The 20,185-nt window shown below is 46.5% G+C and overlaps 1 protein-coding gene across 1 annotated transcript in view; it reads left to right on the forward strand.

The window, feature by feature from the left end:
- Nucleotides 1-20,185, forward strand: part of BRD10 (bromodomain containing 10) — a 481,106-nt gene that overhangs the window by 2,134 nt on the left and 458,787 nt on the right. The window lies entirely within an intron of this gene.

Consider the following 20,185-nt stretch of genomic DNA (forward strand, 5'->3'; position numbering starts at 1 on the left):
GGTGTACCTTTCAATAGACATTTTACTCCATCACCTAAGATTTCATATTCCACTGACCTATAGTTCTTCAGTCTAAATATGCTTCCAGGGATAAGCACACTTTTTCAAGGCCTGATTTCAATCCTATAATTCATGTGATACCTTGCAACTTAATGTCAACCTATTGAATGTATATCGAACAAGTTGGTTGACCTCTCCGCTTTCACTGGAAGTTGAAATGTGATGTAGCTGTGATTTCCCTGCATTTCATGGTAACTAAGAGTACTATGATATAACGTTAAATGTGCACTTTTAAAAGGGTATAAGTGCAACCCAAATGCTTGGGTTGAATTTAGAAATAGAGGTTGAATTTAGAAATAGAGGTTAAGTTGAAAACAGCTCTTTTTATTAATCTGCTGGAACCACACAAATTCTTGTTTTACATATCTGTGGTATTTTCCACTGTGCTAAATAACTTATCCTGCAGTCCGAGTCACCATAATTTGGAAAGCATTACTGTTACTAGACTGATATTTACTATTTACCAATCCAAATGTCTCAAATGCCAGCGGCATCACCCTTGCAGCAGAATTCCTCCTCGTGCCTAAGAATGCCAAAGTCCGGATTTTGGAGATCCGAGAATGTTCAAGAAAGATAGACTGTTTTGTACACGTTTTATTTTGACAGCATTGACATGTGTGAAGGTGGGCATGCCAAAGAAAAGCAGTGAAAGGGCACGGGTGCTTTTAATTATTTTTTTATACACTTGTTCGTTCTACTGTGCAGAAGTCTTTGTTTAAGGTTGTATGTTTGTGATGGTATAAAGGCTATTGAGTAATTAACAGAAGATGCAGATTGTTTTTGTTATAAGTTTCTGGCAAGTTGAGAAAGCAAGTATTGAATCCTGCAGGCCATACGTCTTGTGACCAAGTGAGTCTGGATGTGGTGACTAGAACTTGACTGCCGTTATCTCATGTTACGTCATATCCTGTGACTTTGGATAATTATGAAATCCAGGACAATCCCAAGGTCATCTTACTCCTATGTCGTAGCAGGGAGGGATAAGGCAGGATCAATAAGAATGCAAATTATATTGTCAATGAACTTGACTGTCTATTCCTGACCACTTGTGGTGTACAGGCCTCAAACACACTGCTTGGCACACATTATTTAAATTAGAAGTTTCACTTTTAACGCACATAGAAAACGAGGTAGGTTACATCGTTGTTTTGTCCTTAACAAGAATACTAGGATTCAAGAGAATAAGGGTTTAATCTTTGTATTCAGTAGACCATAAGTGGACCTGATAAAAGAATGATTTTTGAACCTCATCCCGCTTCCTCTAGTACCTTTTGGAGAACGTTTCAGCCCACTGTGTTTAATGCTTACTCTGCATATAGCAGAACAACCTTTCTTTATTTGGTTAAGTAAATAACCATAAAAGATATAAAACATATTAAAAATACAAACAAATATAATGTACACATTACTCGCAATACAAAATGTATATAAAAAGTGAGTTAACCTATTAGCTGGTACCAGATAATCCAATATGTACAAATTCCAATAAGCACAAAAGGCATTCTTTAAAAACATCGAAAGCATGATGGCACAGCACCTCGATTTTTTACCATTCTGCTTAAAAAGTAGCCCATAGGTAAACATGTGTGAACATTCCCCAGCATGGAAAGGAAAAGCATGGCTGGTCTCACTTGAGTAAATGTAGCCTCCTTCAGTACTGGAATCAGATACTTTTTTCCTTGGCAAAGTGTAATAACTGCAAAACATGACAACATGGTCAAACCACTACCCTCAGGGGCCTAAATGGCTACCTGTCACCCGTCCTGTAGGAAAACTAACCAGTGGCAGGAACACATTCAACCTAAACCTGGATAAAGATGTTCAATGATAAATATTGTTCATCCAGGGTAGGTAAAGCTCCTGAGAGCTGGCTGTCTGGATCAGGCAATAAGCCAGAACCGACAGTTTACGAAACTCAATGTCCTCCTGGTTAGCTGATGTCCCGCAATAGAACATTTTGTTTAACCCACTGGTAGTCTTCTTTAGTTATCCTTCTGGGTGCATAAAAAAGGTTGGGATGGCCGAGGGCTAAGAAGGCAGACTTTATATAATTCAACCATGAGATAGCCTTATGGTTTTCTAAGGAAAGGCAGCCCTGAACGATCATTCAATTGAATATCGGTTATCTCTTATACCAGATAGAGATCCAACTTTATAAAGACCGAAGTTTGAGAAGGTCTGAGATATAACTAATATTAAGTACCCCATGGACAGCAAATGTGGAGTTACTCAGTGGAACGCCCATCAGCCGCATCAGGAACTTGTTTTCTTCCAGTTGTATGAGTTCACAATCCCGATATCCCCAAATATCACTACCATAACTGACCGCTGAAAAGCAGTTGGCCATATACATCTGGATCAGGGCGTTCATAGATTGTCTACCAATCCATAGGCTAAGATCCATTACTGCTCCAACACACCTGCAAGAGAAAACTTCTTGGAATAATGGAAAGAACGCCAGGAGGATTTGTCATCAAAGAGGATGGCCAGGAAATTAAGAGCCCACCTGGACAGTTCTGACTAGTTTTAACAGACTTGACCCCAGCCTCATTGTAAAAGATTTAGCTGAATTTGCCCACAAATCTAAGACCTCCATAAAAATTGCATAATAATCTACGAGGAGTTGGATGCCAAATGCCTTTCCTGAAATAAGAAGGGGATTGTCCGCATAAAAGATTACTGGTATTGCCCGTGAACCCACCATGGGAGGGTCACCCTGGGCTTCCATTAGTGCTGTTTCCAGACTGTTAATTGGAAACAAAAATGGGACCAGGAGGATACAACCTTGTCATATACTCCATGGGTGATAGGAGAAGTCTTCGTGCAAACACCCTAATTTGTAAATCTAACAGACTACATTTCCCTATAAAGGTCCACCAAAAAAGAAACTAATGCTGGATCCACCCCAATGACAGTAAGAGGGGCCCCAGCTACACTGCATATAGTATAAGAAGGATCATTGGTATTTCATCTCTTGAGCGATATAAACTGAGAATGCATGCTTGTCTCCTATTTAAAGCCTGATTGGCAAGGGGAGAGAATATCTGGCCACATCTCTTCATGTCTAGTGATAAAGACCCTAATATTGAAATTTGCATCCCATCTTATTAGTGAAATGGGTGGTTGGAGCTTCACAATTTGGGGTCTTTGTCTGGTTTTGTAATGATCGGTAGTAGTGAGGATGCTATCATACGTGACCTTTCATAACAGGTAATGACTTCGATTACTTCGTAAGCAGGGTTAGATGTAGAGTGGGCAATGTCTCGAAAAATGATTTTGTGAGGCTTATCTGCTCCAGCATGTCATCACCTGTTATACACGAGACTGTGTTCAAAACGTTAATGGGGGTTGTCCATGTTAGCAAATAAATCTGGATTTAGGGTGGGCAATTGTATGTCTTGTAAGTATTTCATTTGTGCTTTGTGATTCCAGCATTAACCTTGATATATGTGTAATATTCACTTAGTATCTTAAACTCCTCGTCTGTACTCGTATGCAGCATCCCACCTTGACCCCTGACTTTGTGCATTTCTACCTACCAGTGTCGCTCTCACCTTGTGAGCCTATCCTCTTTTTCCCCATGTCACAGTGTAACTATTTTGTACATAGCAGTTTACGTGTTGCACCTCCCTTTGATAAAGCTTTTAATTTACACATGCCTTCTTTGGTTCCCTACATGCCCTGCAGGTTTTTGTGTGCGTTTTTTTATGTAGAAGCAGTTTTTTCTAGGTTCCCACGCTTCGTTTTAGCTGACCTAATGAGTGCTATGAGGTGGGCAACACGGTCCTTCCTGATCACAGCTATAGCAACATTCTACAAAATGTCCCAGGAAATCTCTTCAGTACCATTCTTTTTGAAATAACGTGTTACTCTCTGTAATGTTTCAGTTGGACTGTGACTCGATGTGCTACACCATTTAGCCTTCCGTGGCATGTTTTGGGGTTGCCACTGTCATGTTGCTTTGGCCTAATGTTACTGGGTATGATCTGACAGAGCATGTACCCCTAGCACTACACTGGTGGATGTCTTGTGAACAGCTGTCCTTGAAAAAAGAACAAAAGCAAGCATTTGCAATGCAATGGGTCTTGCATTAGGAAAGTCTGAGCTATTGGTATTGTAAATGACGAATATTTTATTTATGTGTTGGTTTTGAAAATAGCGAAATTAATAGCTTTGTCATTTACCATGCCAATAGTTATACATTTCGCAAATGTGACACCTATAGCATTTGTAACGCAGTATGTGTTGTATTTACGTGACTTAGATGTATTGATATTACAAATATCAATGGCTTTTAATTTTGTTAAATAATGAATACGTAGATAAAAGTGATTGTAATTTATAATGGCAATAGCTTAAACTTTTGTAAAGATTATGTTCAGTGAATTTTATTGTGACATCCAAGAACAGCAGTGAAATATTAACATTTTTTTGTGACATTTGTAATAAAGCTTGAAACATTGAGAGAACATATTTGAACCAGTTGTTGAATGGTTTCACAGATTGATGTTGTGGTGGCGCTGAGTGATGTTGTGGTGCACCTGAGTGATCCTGTGGTGGTGCTGAGTGATGCTGTGGTGATGTGATAGGTAGAGTGAGTGCCATAGCTAGCTAGAGGGAGGGCGATAGATAGCTAGAGGGAGGGCAATAGATAGCTAGAGGGAGGGTGATAGAGTGAGAGCGATAGTGAGGGCGATAGATTGATAGTGTGATTATGTTGCATATAATTATGTGGCACAGAGTGGTATTGTTTGGAGTGTGTGTTGCATTCAGTAGAGTGTAATTATGTGGTGTGTAATTATGTGGCACTGAGTGGTATTTGGAGTGTATGTTGCATTGAGTGCAGTGTAATTATGTTGCATATAACTATGTGGCGCTGAGTGGTATTTGGAGTGTATGTTACATTGATTGCAGTGTAATTATGTGGCACTGAGTGTGTGAGGGTGCAGAGTGTGTGGCCAAAAGTAGCGTGAGGGCGCAATGTGTGTTGCCTAAAGTAGTGTGGGGGCGCAGTGTGTGTGGCCGGCTCAGTGTGTGTGTTGTGGCACAGTCAAATGCATGTTTATGCCTGAATGGTCTTTTTAGGTCTCGCCTGTCGATGCGCATGCGCATCGAGCAAGGCGAGAGTATTGGGACTTATCCGCTCTTTATCCACACTGCAAGGAATCGTGGCGATTCCTTGCAGTGCCCGTGACTTTTAAGCTCAATGCGCATGCGCATTGAGCTTAAAAGCGCGTGCACGTCCGTCTTTGTTTACCCGCTCCGCCCCCTCCCCTTCCCGCCGTGTCGCATTTCTCCTCCCCCCTCCCCTCTCCTCCGTCCGTCCGTCTTGTTTGTTTGTTTAATTTAACCCGCTCCGCCCCCTCCCCTTCCCGCCGTGTCGCATTTCTCCTCCCCCCTCCCCTCTCTTCCGTCCGTCCGTCCGTCTTGTTTTCTTTCTCTCCTGCCTCTTGTTAAATCTTTAGTTTTGTTTGTCAAATGAGGAAAAAGTTGTGGATTTACAGCTTCATGCACAATAGGAGACACTTACAACCCGTGCATGTTCTCACGTCACTCTATGAACTCACGGAAGAATATCATGTATGTATGGTGGTGATTTCTCCTATTTTTCTTTCCACTTTTCCACTACGGTATTATTACTGGTTGGCTCACTGTAGCCTTTTAAGTTGTAATTTTCACCTTTTTAAGGTGACGTATGGTCTTCAGCTACAATATGCTAACTCAGTTACTTCACATATGGATTTACTTCACACGGGATTTCTTCCAAACGTTCCCGGAATGGAATTCGAAATACTCACTTCCTCATTGGACTACCTCAAACGTAGAATTCGCTCTAGTCTTTTTTTTCACGACTCCCGGATAGAAGCACACGTATTTAAGGAGGCAGTACTTCCAGGTCACGTGTCCATTACCAGGAACACGATGACCCAGGAGCTGCACATCAGCGTTGCTAACGCATATACACTGGTAAGTGTTAGACGTCGAGACAGTTTTAGGGCTAAGGTCTGGGGTTTGGTAATTGTTTCATGACTTATTAGGAACTGCAGTTCCTGAAGTCAGCCATATCTTTTGTGTCGTTTTAGCTTAGGACATACTGAGGGGATTCGGAGACACTTCTTTCCTTCCCTCTGTCTTAACTCACATACCGAGGTGAGTGCACAAATATACGAGGGCTTTGAGAATCACAATGTGACTTTTTTGTCTCCAGCAGTACTACTCATTATCGTTACTCTCGACAGGTCACCTCTCAGTTTGGACTTTAGTTTATTTCTTTTATCATTTACAGAATACGATGTCCATAGAGTTACTCGCTCCATATCAATGATAAGGATTTAAGCTCCCGGGATATATGCTGAGGCATACGGAGCTTCCAGGTAATTAGCCCTATTTTCTGAGCTCTATGCTGCTCATTAATTGGATTTTCTCTGCTAGATGTGATAATCTATCAATCACCTCAGAGAGCGATAATAACGTCTTAATCAGACCTAAGCATATAAAGGATGAGCTCACTGATGTCTCACCCCGCATTTCGACATAGAAGTGATTTGTACATACTCGCTTTTAATTAGGCAAAATGTTTTTTCTGGGCATGTTCATCACTTTTGGATATTCTTGTGATAGAGCGTTCATTACGAATCAGTTGACACACAATGACTGGTTAATAGCTTCTGGGACCTTTGTGTTATAAGAGTAGTCCCCACCATTACTCATGATGATGACAATCGGAAAATGAGGGCTATATACTCACCCTCACCCTCACTCACACTCACCCTCCCTCAACCCCTCACCCTCACTCACCCTCAACCCCTCACCCTCACCCTCAAACCTTCACCCTCAACATCTCACTCACCCTCACTCTCACTCACCCTCACTCAGCCTCAACTACTCTCACTCACCCTCAACCCCTCACCCTAACTCACCCTCACCCTCACTCACCCTCAACACCTCACTCACCCTCAACCTCAACCCCTCACCCTCACTCACCCTCACTCACCCTCACCCTCACTCACCCTCACCCTCACTCACCCTCACCCTCACCCTCACTCACCCTCACCCTCACTCACCCTCACCCTCACTCACCCTCAACCCCTCACCCTCACACAGTGCAATAGGTCTCAGACCATTTCAGTTACAGCTTTAAGAAATGTTTATGGCTTTTTTTATTTGTAATTCTTTAGCATTGGCTACAGGAAACAAAAATGCTAAACATTTACAAAAAAAACCCATAAACAATTCTAAGAGCACTAACTCTAATGGTGCGAGACCTATTGCATTTCCAATGCTTGTTTTTATATATAAGGAATGTAGCAGTTTGTTTCTTTGTTTGGTGATTGTATTGTGTAATAGTTCTATTTTATGTTCGTGAAAAATATCGGTAGTTTTTGTGATAAATAACCGTAAAAACTGCAGTTAGGTGTTTTCAATTGTGTGTAATTTGTTATTGTTAAAAAAACGAGGGATATGAGTGAAGTACTAATGAGTGCGGTAAACAAACAGGGGTGCAGAGTGTGTGAGGGTGCAGAGTGACGAAGTTTAAAGCAGGACATTTGGGAGGGGGCAGCCTTCGTGTGTCTTTAAAAAGTAAAAAGCAATTTGCAAAAAGCGACCGTACTATACGCAGAGAATGCTACTCACAGAGAGGGTGGAAATGGGGAAAGATTTCAGTAGATATGGTGCAAAACGAGGGAGTTCACACACTAGGAGTCACAAGGACGGTGCGAACCAGGAGGACATGAAACGCGCAACACCGTTGTACTCTCTGGGAGGAGCGAAAAGTGTGCAAGGGGGAGTCTCACAGATAAGTGTAGGAAAACATAGGAACCCGTGCTCCATTGATAAACGCTATTGGTGCATCCTGCAACAAGATGCGGCGAAACCGCGTTAAAGCTCGTACATAGTGTTTTAACCAAGTCTTGTAGCCCTGCTTGTCCGCCTCATATTTGTTCTAAGCCTTTTCATAACGGTAAGTGATGCAAAGACTAGAAAGATGTCCAGGCGCAAGACGAGCATGCTCGACAATTCGAACTCAGTCTTGGCCATCCGGTCATGAATGAGAGCTATTTGAATAAGCAAGCAAAAGAACTGGTGGGAGGTAGTGGTGTGGGAACGCTTCCGCACGGGGAGATTAAGTGAAGTGGGAGCATACTAACTCTGTGTTTGTACCACAGAAATGAACTGTTTCCAACGGAGATGGCTGCTGCATGTAGGGGGGCGATACAATGGAAATGCAAATAAAATTAAAAGGGATGGCGGGGAAACAGGGTCTTTAATAAAAACACATGACAAGATCAATCCGGTGAAAGGACACAGTAAATCCAATAACAAGCATTTACAATGCAATGGTCTCAGGATCATTAAATGTAGAGCTATTGGCATTGCTCATGACATTTCTTTTTTTTTTTTTTAAATCGTAAATAAATGGCATTGCCATTTACATTGCCAATAGCTTAATCGTTAAATAAATGGCATTCGCCCACGGCAGCCAGGAAGTTGTTTTTACAATTCAGATACGGAGTCCTGCCCTTACGCTGCGTGACCGCTAAATGGAAAGCGCAGAATGAGGTCAGGTGCCCTGTCTGTAATAACTCTGATGAAACTGAACTTCATGTTTTATTTCAGTGCCCGGGCTACAACAAAGCAAGAAAGAGATGGCTCGTTCAGATATTTAGAAATTTAGGTAGCAGAAGATGTGTAGAAACATTTAGGATCTTGAAAATTGATGCCAGGACCCCAATTGTTTATTGTGTAGCAGGGTTTCTCTTCTCAATGTGGTGCACAAGAAGGGCCCTCGCATGTTGAAAACAGGTTTATTTGGTTTTAACTCAAACAAATTTATGTGACAGAGTTTACCCTATTGGTTCAAAAGTTATGATGTACCACATTTCAAGCTCCGCAAATCTGTACATAACAATTATGGGTAGGAAAACTAGAAAGGACTGTTATTGGAGCCCAAAGATAGATTGGCTAATGCACTATGCACTTTACTCTTTTTTAATGAACCCCCATGGATTACACCCGACAAAAATAACGGGGAGATCGGAATTGCTCGCTAGTTGGAAAATATGGTATCTACTGATGTATGATGGAATTTACCCAATATGAAATTTTTAATTTGTACAGGATTTTATTACTTTTAATACTGTGGATTTTTAAAAAACTGTCATTTTAACACTGTTGTAATTTATTTCTTCTTGCACTTACTGGGCCATTTTGGCCGTAATAAAGATCAACTTGACTTGAATTGCAAATAAAATTAAAAGGGATGGCGGGGAAACAGGGTCATTAATAAAAACACATGACAAGATAATTCCGGTGAAAGCACACAGTAAATCCAATAACAAGCATTTACAATGCAATGGTCTCGGCATCATTAAATGAAGAGCTATAGGCATCGCTCATGATTTTTTTTTTTTATCCTAAATAAATGGCATTGTCATTTACATTGCCAATAGCTTAATCGTTAAATAAATGGCATTGTCATTTACAATGCCAATAGCTTAATCGCTCGCAAATGCATGACCTATTGCATTTACACCCACACAGAGCCACACACACACAGCCATCCACACACACACACAGAGCCACCCACACAGAGCCACCCTCACAGTCATTTACATAGAGCCCCCTACACTGCCACCCTCACACAGAGCAGACCACACACAGAGCCACCTACAAAAAAGCTATTCACACACACAGCCACACACACAGAGCCACACACACAGAGCCACACACACAGAGCCACACACACAGAGCCACACACACAGCCACACACACACAGAGCCCCCCCACACACAGATCCCCCCACACACAGATCCCCCCACACACAGAGCCCCCCACACACAGAGCCCCCCACACACGGAGCCCCCCCCACACACGGAGCCCCCCCCACACACGGAGCCCCCCCCCACACACGGAGCCCCCCCCCACACACGGAGCCCCCCCACACACGGAGCCCCCCCACACACACGGAGCCCCCCCCACACACACGGAGCACCTCCCCCCCCACACACGGAGCCCCCCCCACACACACGGAGCCCCCCACACACACACAGAGCCCACCCCACACACAGAGCCCACCCCACACACAGAGCCCACCCCACACACACAGCCCACCCCACACACACAGAGCCCCCCCACACACACAGAGCCCCCCCCACACACACAGAGCCCCCCCCACACACACAGAGCCCCCCCCACACACAGAGCCCCCCACACACAGAGCCCCCCCCACACACAGAGCCCCCCCACACACACAGAGCCCCCCCACACACACAGAGCCCCCCCACACACAGAGCCCCCCCACACACACAGAGCCCCCCCACACACACAGAGCCCCCCCACACACACAGCCCCCCCACACACACAGAGCCCCCCCACACACACAGAGCCCCCCACACACACAGAGCCCCCCCACACACAGAGCCCCCCACACACACAGAGCCCCCCCACACACACACAGAGCCCCCCCACACACACAGAGCCCCCCCCACACACACACACAGAGCCCCCCACACACACACAGAGCCCCCCACACACACACAGAGCCCCCCACACACACACAGAGCCCCACACACACACACAGAGCCCCACACACACACACAGAGCCCCCCCCACACACACAGAGCCCCCCCCACACACACAGAGCCCCCCCACACACACAGAGCCCCCCACACACACAAAGCCCTACACCCACACCCAGAGCCCCACACACACAGAGCCCCACACACACAGAGCCCCACACACACACACACACACAAAGCCCTACACCCCCAGAGCCCCCCACACACACCCAGAGCCCCACACACACACCCAGAGCCCCACACACACACCCAGAGCCCTACACACACCCAGAGCCCCACACACACCCAGAACACCCAGAGCCCCACACACACACACACAGAGCCCCCCACACACACACACCCAGAGCCCCACACACACACACACCCAGAGCCCCACACACACACACACCCAGAGCCCCACACACACACACACCCAGAGCCCCACACACACACACACCCAGAGCCCCACACACACCCAGAGCCCCACACACCCCCAGAGCCGCACACACCCCCAGAGCCGCACACACCCCCAGAGCCGCACACACCCCCAGAGCCGCACACACCCCCAGAGCCGCACACACCCCCAGAGCCGCACACACCCCCAGAGCCGCACACACCCCCAGAGCCGCACACACCCCCAGAGCCGCACACACCCCCAGAGCCGCACACACCCCCAGAGCCGCACACACCCCCAGAGCCGCACACACCCCCAGAGCCACACACACCCCCAGAGCCACATACACCCCCAGAGCCACATACACCCCCAGAGCCACATACACACACAGGAGAGCAAGCTCAGCGAGGGGACAGTGGAGCAAGCACAGCCGGGGGGCGGGGGAGCAAGCACAGCCGGGGGGGGCGGGGGAGCAAGCACAGCCGGGGGGGGGGGGAGCAAGCACAGCCGGGGGGCGGGGGAGCAAGCACAGCCGGGGGGCGGGGGAGCAAGCACAGCCAGGGGGGCGGGGGAGCAAGCACAGCCAGGGGGGCAGGGGAGCAAGCACAGCCAGGGGGGCAGGGGAGCCAGCACAGCGAGGGTGCAGGGAAGCCAGCACAGCGAGGGTGCAGGGAAGCCAGCACAGCGAGGGTGCAGGGAAGCCAGCACAGCAAGGGGGCAGGGAAGCCAGCACAGCGAGGGTGCAGGGAAGCAAGGGGGCAGGGAAGCAAGCACAGCAAGGGGGCAGGGGAATCAGGAGGCAGGGGGCAGGAGAGCAAGCACAGCCAGGGGGGCAGGGGAGCAAGCACAGCCAGTGGGGCAGGGGAGCAAGCACAGCCAGTGGGGCAGGGGAGCAAGCACAGGCAGGGGGCAGGGGAGCAAGCACAGGCAGGGGCAGGGGAGCAAGCTCAGCCATGGGGCAGGGAAGCAAGCTCAGCCATGGGGCAGGGAAGCAAGCTCAGCCATGGGGCAGGGAAGCAAGCACAGCCATGGGGCAGGAAAGCAAACACAGCCAGGGGGCTAATATCTGTTCTCAGTTACTGGGATGCATAATTATAGCTCTCATTGAGGTGCTCTTGGCACCTTGCATAAACTGAATAACTTGGACTTACACATTCGTTTTTTTTTTCACTTAAGCCCCACAAACACTTCTGACAAGCCTGGACTAACGGCACCTTCACACATGAGGTTTTACGCATTTTCCGACCCAGGTATACCTAAAGCAGTTTTTCGCCGTACAAGGACACAACGGCAGAGACTGCTGGGAACTGTTTCAATGAGGCACATCCTTCCGTCTCACAAGCATCATGTACATGTTTATTGGGGAAACACCCACGTTGACACCATTAGGTATGTTTTCCTGTTTACTACATAAACGTTAATCTCCATAAAAGGCTGTCACTTAAATTAACTATTTTCGTCTCTATACCTTGTTTGTAACCTTTATCATTTTACCAACAAACAAGTAACCAAATTAGCATTGTCCACAATAGGTCGCATGTAGATAAGTCTCTCAACTTTTTAGTGTGCTCTGAAAAATAACTTCTCTTTAAAAAACATTTATACCATAGCATTGAATTCAGGTAAACAGTGCTTTGGTGAGCTGGAATAGGAGGAGGCAAGCTCCAGATTCCAGTGGGGCAAGTGGCACCAAAGCAGCAAGACAGTGGGGGAGTGCCACCCATTCTGGATGGCAAAGGGGCAAAGGTCACTATCTTAAGAAGTCAGGCAGGGAGGAGGGGGGTGTAGCAGGTGCCTATTTCTCAGAAATTAGACTGTTATTACTTCAGCTTTGCCAAAGGACATGTGCAAACACTATAGCGTGGCATAGGGTCATACGTTTTAAACTCAGGGTAGCAAAAACCAAAAATCTCCAGCTCAAAGAGCAGAGTGCCAGGTGACGCGGCTGTAACACTGCAGAGGCGTCCATTTTGTGGTGGTAGGGATGGGGAGTCTGAGCTGCTCATCACAGTGAAAAGGGGATGATACCGCCCTAGGGATAGCACAGGTCACCGACGGAGGGTCGCCACCTCTAGACAGCAGTAGTGCAGCTAATGTGGTCACTGGATGCCAGTGGGACACGTCAGTATAAAATCAAAGAGGAGTGGGGCAAGTGTTTTCATCCCAAGGTGTCAGAGGGGAGAGGGGCTTGCCCTTGGTGACGGAGGGACTGGTGTTGTTACCTCAAGTTGGACTAGGGACAGATGTCCTCGTGGTAGGGAGCAAGAGGGCAGACACAGTATAAAAACCCAGAGACACGGCTCCTGTTATAATACGAAGATGTAGAATGTGGATCAGAGGGACGTCAGAGAGGAGGCAGTGAGCGGGGCAGGGTGCAGTGGCTGCAGGTTGAGAGAGAATGGTATCAGTTTCACAGGGGGGATAGGTGGAAAAGGGGTGGGGTAGATAGGAAGGCAAATCAAAAGCAGCCTCCGATGCAGCACTCTTGCTCTGACTGTTCCTTCCAGAAACATCAGAATTGGCCCCTGCCTGAGGTTCAACACTAAAACAGGGTCGCTCTTTTTTCTGGGGAAGCAGGGGTGGAGGACTGTCAGGCAGGCTTTGTTCTCTTCTCCACATTTGAGGTGAGCTCTTGTTGCGGTTGAGATTACGCCATCGGTTCTATAGGGGCCCGGATTAACAGCAAGGCAGAACCCCATCCTGTTCTCATCTTGAGGCGGCGCTAAAGCTTAGATTAGGGCTTCTGATGGCCTCAGCCATCCCTTCTATGAACGAGGTCCTTCCACTTACAGGGGCAGCATCCTTACCTTGCCCTGCGTCATGCTGGTTCTCAGCTACTCTCCCCGCCGGAGAAGCTCTCCTTTGCTGTACCGGGGGTCCGCTGATGCTGTCGAAGGTGAGCCCTGTGCCGAGTGCGGGCCGGGGTGCTCCGCTTGTGCTGCTGCGGTATGTGCCCAGAGGATGCTTTCACGTTATAGCAACATCCAGCGGGCTCCAGAGCACGCAGCAGGACTGTACCATCTGCGGGCAGCAGAAGAGGGGGCGCGCGGGGGTGGGGGCACTGCGGCTCTGAATGGGCACGAGACAGGCAGGATGGCAAAGCAGCAGGAGTGAAACGGAACCCATAGAGAAAAGAGAGGAGGAAAGGGGCAGGAGATAGAAGAAGTCAGGCAGAACATGGCAGGCGTGTAACGGTGCCAGGGCAGGAAGCTAGAAGAGACGGCACTGGACAAATGTCATTAGAGCAATAATGGGCAAGTGGGAAGAGGCAGCAAAGCGGATGAGGGTGAGAGGGCGTGGGGAGACCGAGAAGAGAGGGTGAGAATTAAAAGAAATATAAAAATTCTGAAAAATGTAGCTCCACTCAATAAAAACTTACCTGGAATGGCAGCGGGGCTGTTCCTGACGACGACGACCCAAAAAAAAAAATGGCTGTCGCAAAAGTCCGAAATTTTTGGAATCGGTGGCATGTTTTTTGCTGAGTGACGGATGACGTCACAGATAGAAAGAACGCAAAAAACACGCCTCCGAATCCGAAAAAGACGGGGCTTCAACCAAGTGATGCTCCTCTGCTCCAATGGCTGGCCTCCGTTTAGGAAGCCAGCCAATGAAGAAGAGGGGCGGGTTCATGCCCCCTAACTAAAAAACATAAAATCTTCGGACTCCGCCCACTGCTACGTAGTGCGACAGTCCTCGACCTAAAAAACAAGATGCGGATACCTCTTCTAGGAACAGATACAAACTAACTCCATCTTTGTACCACAGAAATGAACATGCTGCTGATACAACTAAAAAAACGAAGGTATTAACATGGAAGAGAAGGGAACAGACGTGAACTGAGAGTGTTGTGGGGGACGGAGCACGGGGGGAAGGAGAGGGAAGAGTAGAGTGAGATGTAACCCAGAGGAGGGATATAAGTGCTATACGAGAGGTTGGAAAGCGCTTTGAGAACAAGCGATGCACGCTCTGTGCTGGGGGAGGGTGAGGGCCATTAAAGGAAGGGGGCTGAGAGGAGCCTGTAAGAATTCGCGGCAGACATCAAAGGAAGGGGAGTCTCACAGAGAAGTGTAGGAAAACCTAGGAACCCGCACGCCATTGTTAAAAGCTCTTGGTGCATCCTGCAACAAGTTGCAGCGAAACCGCGTTAAAGCTCGTACATGGCATTTTAACCAACTGTTGTAGCCCTGCTTGTCCGCCTCCGATTTGTTCAAAGCCTTTTCATAACAGTAAGAGATGCAATGACTAGAAAGATGTCCATGTGCAAGACGAGCATGCTCGACAATTCGAACTCTGTCTTGGCGATCCGGTCGTGAATGAGAGCTATTTGAACCAGCAAACAAAAGCAAAAGAACGGGTGTGAGGTAGTGGTGTGGGGACGCTCCTGCACGGGGAGATTAAGTGAAGTGGGAGCATACTAACTCTGTGTTTGTACCACAGAAATGAGCTGTTTCCAACGGAGATAGCTGCTGCGTGTAGGGGGGGCGATACAATGGAAATGCAAATAAAATTAAAAGGGATGGCGGGGAAACAAGGCATTAACATGGAAGAGAAGGGAACAGACGTGAACTGAGAGTGTGGGGGGGGGCGGAGCACAGGGGAAGGAGAGGGAAGAGTAGAGTTAGATGTAACCCAGAGGAGGGGATATAAGTGCTATACGGAAGGTTTGAAAGCGCTTTGGGAACAAGCGATGCGCGCTCTGTGCAGGGGGAGGGCCATTAAAGGAAGAGGGCTGAGAGGAGTGTGTAAGAACTCTGACATCAAAGGAAGGGTGGGAGAAACGTTGGCGAGCAAGGGGTGAGGGGGTGTGCAGCCTGGTGAGCTGAAGTGGCAGCAGAGGCGGAGCGTAGCACGCGCACGAAATGCGCATGGTTGTCCTTAAATGCACAGTACCCGATCCGCAGTTTGGGTAGACTTTTGAAAGCCTCACTATAATCTCGCCAAACAAGCCTTGCTAAAGCAATGCCGTAGGCGAAACCTAAAAACGGCTTTACGAAAACATAGTTTAGTGCTCTCCAGGTCTCTCTAATCCTCACATTGTCTGTGCCTGAAGAGGATTGTGGAAGGTGTTTGTAGTAAGTAATGAATGTAGACGGATCCTCTTCAGGATTTATTGTTGCTTTAAAGTCTCTGCCTAGAATGTGTTTGCACACTAAATAACTATGTGGACAGAGTTGTCAGTGCAAACTTTCTCCCAACGTATCTTTAAATTAACTATGCTAAATTCTCAAGGTGGTAAAGCAAGAGAAGGGAACAACCTCACAATTTCTCCTTAAGCTCAGACAATGTACAATAAAATTAATTCTCGCACGCATATATAAGAGCAATGACAGATTGTTGTTCAGTTTCATATATTCCATTCGATGCTCTTTATTTTTGGTCCAAAATGCGTTTTGTCTGGCATCTTAGCCTGGACTTTCTGAAGACTAGAAAATATGCCTAAATTCATCCCAAATGACAAATCATGTTTCATTGCTTATTCATGTATTAAAAAATAAGTACATTTATGAAGAGTGATACACGCCTTCACACTCTTTCAAACCAAAGTCTGTGAACCATTCATTTTCCCCTCTAAAATGTATAATGTTAACAACTGGAGCTCAAGATCATGTGCTTTAAAAAAAAAATGAATCAATTACAACAGATTGCAATTTCCTTTCCTGTGGTCCTACAGATGCCTAGAATTAACCCTTTCCTATCTTTAGGCTTTCCTTCAAGCCATAATGCAGTAGCTGTTTTAATATCCACCGACATGGCCACCACTTCTTATTGCCATGAGCCGATGACTAAAACGGCAAGGGTAATGATTCCTTTCTCCGTTTTCCACAGCATCGCTCCTCATTCAGAGTCCCCGGTGAAAAGGCTGCATTCTCAACAGCTCCCATAGTCCCTTACATGCACTTATCTATTCACTGCTCGGCAGTGAAGCCTCTTTGCCAACTGCCATTCTGTCAGAGACGTATAACCCTCCACGTCTTTCGATTCTGACCTGATTCAGATTCACATGTGCATGTTCATATTAATTTTTATCTTGGTGACAAGGGAAATTTGTTAGTTGAACTTGAGGTGGAATGTTGCCCTTACCTTTAAGTTAGCCATCAAGCCCTGTTTCTTAAACAGATTAAACTCTGTTTTGTCCTTGTTGAACTAAAACCAGTTGGTCGCCATTAAAACTTAAATCTCTCCCTGGCACAATGGAATGCTATGTTATGTTATAGTAATTTTTTTTTTTTTTTTAGTTTTCAAAAACCATTATTTTCTTATTAATGTGATCACACAGCAGTTAGCCTACAAACCGGAGGCCGGCAGCAAATCATAGTCATCAAATCCGCATCATCTGATCACATCATACACAGCCAATCAGCCGACACCCAGGAGATCCGGCGGCAGTCAAGTGTCATGTAGTTCAAGAATCTCCAGTGTATCCACAGTTCCGACATTCCGGACCTGTCTCACTCTCCTTGCGTGCGGGCGCTTAGCATCTTTGTCAATGATTGCTGTTCCTACCTCACTAAGATGCAGGCCTAAAACAGTATCTAGTGCTCAAGAATACAAGGTCTAACCCCAACAACCCCCCCCCCACCCTCAACTCGCCAGACACTCAGTCTCATCTCATCAACCTGAAAGTAAGCTTACTTACCACCCTATAGATTCCATCCCAGGGTGCAACCTGCATACCTTATGTGGCCTGCCCTTCTACGACGATCAAGATTATACCACTCGGCGCTCCCTCCCGTTTCACGTTTCTGCTAAATCAATTGGCTAGAGTATTGCTCCGGACTCCCACCCTCCCTACATACAGAGGCCCACTGTTTCCGGGTGTCTACCTACTCACTATACCTCTTAAGTTTGGTTATTATCCTTTTGCGACCGTCCCGTCCCCTGCTCCATCAATTCCTGTCCATCCCGTGCTGTCTCCTCCTGCTCTCCCGCGTGCGTTTCCTGTCCATCACGCACCTCACCCTGTATTATAAATAACAAGAGCAACCCATATGTCCTTGTAAACTGGGTAAGTACAGTCATACTGGAAAAACAGCGTTCACAAGGAAATCATTTATGAAATATAGGTAACAATTTTGAGGCAATTAGAATAATTGCCCTACCTAATGGCCAAATCTATACTGGTTATATCTTCTGTATCTCTCTATGAATTAATCATATAAACATTACTGACAAGCTCACAGAACTTTCAAATGGTTGTAGCCAACTTCAGCCGAACTAGGCACTTTTATTTCTACGAAAGTCAACAATTTAAATAATTTTCACATAAAAAAACATTGAAAAATATTTACATAACCCCAAGTGTGGTGACCGTAACCATATTTACAGTGAGAAACAGTAACATATTCAAACAACAGTTATCAGTACATTAAGCAAAAAACAAAAGGACACTGTATAAAAATGAGACAGTTTGTGTTTGTTTGTTGAGTTGTGTCTCTTTACTTAATTTCGTCGATGGCGTTTCGACCCTCTCTAGATACCGGGTCTCATCAGGACAGTTTATCTGGGGACAGTACTTGAATATGGTACAGTTGGAATCCAACGGTTAGAGGTCTCGTCTCTTAGTCTGACCCCGAGGATATAGTTTGTATCCACTTTAATGGCTTCACCGCTTGGTTATAGTAGTGCTTGCGGCGTATGTTTACTTCTTATATTCAAAATGGGGGAGAGAAGGATACTCAATCCCACGGAGGTAACGATGGAATGTCTCGACCACTCAATGATGGAACGAGTCAGGAATTATATCCATTCGACGCGGCTGCAGCAACTACTGGTTGCTACAACCATTTGAATGTTCTGTGAGCTTGTCAGTAATGTTTATATGATTAATTCATAGAGAGATACAGAAGATATAACCAGTATAGATTTGGCCATTAGGTAGGGCACCTCACCCTGTGGCGTGTCCTCACCATCTCCAGTACTCAAATAAGTTTTACACAGAGACCAGAAATTCTTGGGCCGACTCTTAGGCGGAAGCAATTCACTGTAAGTTTCCGACTGCGTGCTGCAATACAACATATCTCCTGCCCATCTCCTCTTAGTTGCAACGGGCCCAGTTACTCACCCTCATCCAACATACTGCAACCACCCGCCTAGCCATCAAAAAGCCTATATCTGCCAGACGCCTCAGTGCAACCGGAAGGGGCTTGGAGTAGCCCAGCAGTGCCAGTGCAGGGTTAGCTGGCATTTCTAACTTTAAGATTGTGCTCATTTCTGAAAACACTTCTTTCCAAAATTTATTGACACCAGGACAGCTCCACGCCATATGCATGAAATCTGCCTCTTGTGCATGGCAACGTTCAAATTCAGCAGATTGTCGAAGCCCATATCTATGCAGTCTCTCTGGGGTGTAATATACACGCTGCAAATATTTGAAATGGATCAGCCTATGCCTTCCATTAAGAGACAGCTTCCTCGTATTTGTACAACAGTATTTCCACATTGTATCATCTATCTGCATTTGTAAATCACGTTGCCACGCAGTCCTAGCCTTACAGTGTTGCAGTTCCTTTTGTTGTACTCCTATCTTAATTAGGTTCGTAACCAACTTTTGAGGGGCTGCCATTTTAATCACGTATGTGAGTTCCGGGATCTCCGGCGGTTCTGCCAGATCTGCGCCCAATAGTCCTAATAGCGCACTGCGCACCCTGTGAAACTGAAATTGTAGTAAAAGCGTGGCCTCTAGATCCAGGGATAGAATCTGCTCCCAGGTTTTTACTACTCTGTCCACAAAGAGGTCCTCCATTTTTGCGATGCCCAGTTTATTCAGTGCACATGTGACTCCTTTCTCTTTCAATGGGGCAAGCCACACTGCCCGTTCTATCAGCATAAGTGGGGAGTATGGCAGTCCACCGTCCCTTTCCCGTAAGAGCGCATGCCATGTGTGGTTCGTGGCCTTTACTGAGTCCAGTTTACCAATACTGCGCTCAGCAGGGTAAAACGCAGTAGCTGGTAATGGGGCAGGTTCTGCAAACAATCGCTCCAGAATCACGTGTGGGATTGTAGAATCCCAGTGTATCCACGTATGTAGGTGAGCCGCCTGGGGCAACTATGTAATAGCTTTCCATGTCCGGTGCGCCCAGCCCTCCCATCTCATAAGGGAGTATCAAAACATTCCACTGAACTCTGGGCTGTTTACCGGCCCAGGCTAGTTTAATAAGTACTTGGATCAGGC

Source organism: Lissotriton vulgaris, chromosome 3_1, assembly GCF_964263255.1.
Source record: "Lissotriton vulgaris chromosome 3_1, aLisVul1.2, whole genome shotgun sequence".
NCBI lineage: Eukaryota > Metazoa > Chordata > Amphibia > Caudata > Salamandridae > Lissotriton > Lissotriton vulgaris.